Here is a 4,390-nt window from a genome sequence, read left to right as displayed (position 1 = left end):
TTGTCCCCATGTATGCTGCTAAACTATAAAAGGTTGAACACAAGAGCAGATGAAATCAATGTGTGCAGGTTGCTGCAAACACTGCACGTTGTCTCCATCTGCTGGTGAAAATGAAGCATAGGCTGCCCAATTTATAGTAATAGTGACTGATTTTTACAACTTCTTTTGATAATCTCAGTCCATGAAGTTTCTGCAGTTTACATAGTTATGTTACTTATGAGTACAGTTTTGGTCATCACCTGCTTAAATGCCTAATTCATTTGATTTTGGGCCCCAGTCATTTATTTGAATATTTCGTTTCTGTTTTGGAATGATACCAACTTTATTTACAGAGAAACCACAGTAGAGAAAAAAAAAAAAAAAAAAAGTTAAAAAAATATATATATATAAGAAAGCATAAAAGCGTAGACATAAAAGAACACTTGAACATACACTTCAAAAATAAAAGTAAAATATGTTTTTTGGGAATAAATAGATCAGATAAAGAATGTTCTAAAACACAATGAGTCACAATAAGAGAGAGTTCAATGTAACAAATGATTACATTGAATATGTGTAAACAAATAAATAAAAAATGATAACATATTGTACACCAGGGTTGTTAAACTCTTTTTAGTGTGGGGGCCACATGGAGAAAAATCTACTCCCAAGTGGGCCAGACTGGTAAAATCACGGCACGATAACTTAAAAATAAAGACAACTTCAGATGGTTTTCTTTGTTTAAAAATAGAACAAGCACACTCTGAAAATGTAGAAATCATAATTTTGTAGAGTTTTTTTGTTGCTGTTAATAGTATTCTACCTTTATTTGCGTTATTTATATTTTCTGAATAAATTATGTGATAATGTTCATCAGTCAACTCATTAGTGTTAATTTTCAATCTATCAAGATAGAAATAATAATAACCAAATGAAATTACAGGATGTTATTTATGTAGTTTGATCATTTTCCTCGACTGATGTACTAACACCATGTGGTTTATTTTGTACATATGTAGCATCATCTACAAAGATACAAAGAACTGCTATTGCGACATCCAGTGGAGACATTTAGAACAGCTTTTTCTTTCATTCAAAAATTTAATGTTAATTTTTATACTTAGCAAACTCATCCCGCTGTCCGGATAAAACCTGTTCGCGGGCCTGATCCGGCCATCGGGCCGTACGTTTGACACCCCTGTTTTATACCTTCAGTGGTTTTTAAAAACAAGAAATGCGTACAAAATTTTGAAATGGTTTTAGATTTGATCTACTTTACGAAGGCTCAATTTTCATATTATATTGTGGGAAAATAACAATAAACTGTATGAAATGTTCCTTGGATAACATTTTATGATGATTGCTAAAAAAATATTGATATAATATATGCATAGTTGTGATACAAACAAAATATTAACCTTTAATGTAAAAAATGTCTTAATTTTCTTAGAATTCTAAATACTGTATACACATCAAGGTGCTATCTGGATTCAGAAAATCCATTATTTGTTAATGACTCTAATTATAATGATGTGACCTTTCCAGCCATTTCCAGTAAGCTATTTGCTGTTTAAAAAAAAACAAAAAAACCTTTAGTGAGTCACCGCACATTTTCCGGTGTCTTCTACCCAGCTGCACAGCATGGGTTAGTTCACAATCGATACAGGAACATCTTATTTATGCTCTAAATAATGACTATCTTAGTCATCATCCCCAATCCCTTTTTTAACCAGTCCTCATACAATACCAGTGAGTCAATCGTTAACGATCTTAGTGTCGACTTGTCATCGGTTTTAGGATGAAAAAGACACATTGTAGTTATGTGTACGATCACACAATTCTTACAAGATAAGTTTAGTTCGACGACCACTTCAAATTCTTAGCATCAAATTTGCGGTGTCAGGGTTCAAGTCATTTAAAATAACTTCCTGATGTCAAACTTTAAAGTTAAAGTTAAAGTACCACTGATAGTCACACACACACTAGTTGTGGTGAAGTTACCCTCTGCATTTGACCCCTCCCCTTGTTCCACCCCCTGGGAGGTAAGGGGAGCAGTGAGCAGCAGCGGTGGCCACGCTCGGGAATCATTTTGGTGATGTAACCCCCAATTCCAACCTTTGATGCTGAGTGCCAAGCAGGGAGGTAATGGGTCACATTTTTATGGTCTTTGGTATGACTCGGCCGGTGACTCTGCAGCTTTTTCTTTTTCCCTATTGTCCGGAAAATACGGGTAATATGAATAATCAACATGTATGATAGACAACTGGACTGAACATGTATGGGAATGTATTGTACACACACACACACACACACACACACACACACACACATTCTGGTTATCATTTAGAATGGGGACCAAGTTTTTGATCATCACTTGTGGGTACCACCCTTTCTACAGGTTGTGGAGGCATAAAAAAAAATTAGGTAAAATGGCCACTGCCCAGTTAGCTCTTACAAGTCTTTAAATCTCTGGATTGATGAAGTAATGTGCTGATCATTCTTACTGGGGACCCTGGGGAAAAAGAGTTAACACGGTTCATGGGGACCAAATTTAAATAATTTTGCATAAGTCACACAAATTTGTACATGACTACTGAGGACCATTTTAAAAAAAAAAGTTCAAATTAGATATTTAACATGTTTACTTTTCAGTAAATGTGTTTTATGGGCCAAAGCTTAAAAATCACTTAGGCATCTTCAGAATGGATCTGACTATCATTTTAAAAAGGTGTCCCTTTAGGGCAGTGGTTCTCAAATGGGGGTACGCGTACCCCTGGGGGTACTTGAAGGTATGCCAAGGGGTACGTGAGATTTTTTTAAAATGTCTGTCAAAAAGAACTGTGAAAAGAAATGCAACAATCCAATATTCAGTGTTGACAGCTAGATTTTTTGTGGACATGTTCCATAAATATTGATGTTAAAGATTTATTTTTTTGGAAAGAAATGTTTAGAATTAAGTTCATGAATCCAGATGGATCTCTATTACAATCCCCAAAGAGGGCACTTTAAGTTGATGATTACTTCTAAGTGTAAAAATCTTTATTTATAATTGAATCACTTGTTTATTTTTCAACAAGTTTTTAGTTATTTGCATATCTTTTTTTCCAAATAGTTCAAGAAAGACCACAACAAATGAGCAATATTTTGCACTGTTATACAATTTAATAAATCAGAAACTGATGACATAGTGCTGTATTTTACTTCTTTATCTCTTTTTTTCAACCAAAAATGCTTTGCTCTGATTAGGGGGTACTTGAATTAAAAAAAATGTTCACAGGGGGTACATCACTGAAAAAAGGTTGAGAACCACTGCTTTAGGGGAACGTTTTTTTTGTCCCAATACCGTCAGAGGTCCCCTAAAGATGACTGTGTAAACCAGGGGTGTCAAACTGAAATACAGAGTGGGCCAAAATTTAAAACTGAACAAAGCTGCGGGCCAAGGTTGAACAAATTAACCTTTTAATAGGGACCCAAATAAGTTTTGTATTGAATATTGAACAAGCAAGGCTTATATAACTTTATAGTGACATGCAAAATCGAGTTTCAAATAATAATAATAATAATTAAAAAATATCAATGGCATATCAAATACAATTTAAATAAAAATGTAATGCCTCTTTTCTATTTGCAGCCTTCTGAGGTAAATATCAACATTAACTTTTTCCACAGGTTAATAAATTTGAAAATAAAATAACAATTAATAAACCAACCATTCAGGACTTTGAACTGCTTAGTTTGCAACACACTGAACTAATCTGATCTGCCCAAACCAGATACCTGGCATCTTTTCTTGGATGCTAGTTCATTAGTTAGTGCTGCAAAGGGTTCTGGGTATTTGTTCTGTTGTGTTTATGTTGTGTTACGGTGCGGATGTTCTCCCGAAATGTGTTTGTCCTTCTTGTTTGGTGTGGGTCCACAGTGTGGCGCATATTTCTAACAGCGTTAAAGTTGTTTATACGTCTACCCTCAGTGTAACCTGTATTTCTGTTGATCAAGTATGCCTTGCATTCCCTTGTGTGTGTGTGCAGCAGCCGCACATATTATGTGACTGGGCCAGCACTCGTTGGACTGGATGAAAAGCGGACGTGACGATTTTCGGGAGGGGCACTGAAATTTGGGAGTCTCCCGGGAGGGTTGGCTAGTATGAGAATTAGCGGTGAATGCGGTGTTACCGTGGCACCGCCGCTGTATAAAATCGGCGGGCCAGCTCTAGTGTTAATTTGATATCGCCTCAAGGGCCAAGTGAAATTACACGGCAGGCCAATTTTGACACCCATGGTGTAAACAGAGCGATGTCCCCATTAAGTAAGCATTGCCAGAACACACACACACACACACACACACACGCACACGGGGAAGTCCCAGACCACAGTGAGAGTCCATACCCAAATGAACCTCCAGCGTAGTAAAA

This window comes from Entelurus aequoreus, linkage group LG08, assembly GCF_033978785.1.
Source record: "Entelurus aequoreus isolate RoL-2023_Sb linkage group LG08, RoL_Eaeq_v1.1, whole genome shotgun sequence".
Lineage (NCBI taxonomy): Eukaryota > Metazoa > Chordata > Actinopteri > Syngnathiformes > Syngnathidae > Entelurus > Entelurus aequoreus.
Note: the sequence above shows the minus strand (reverse complement) of the source record.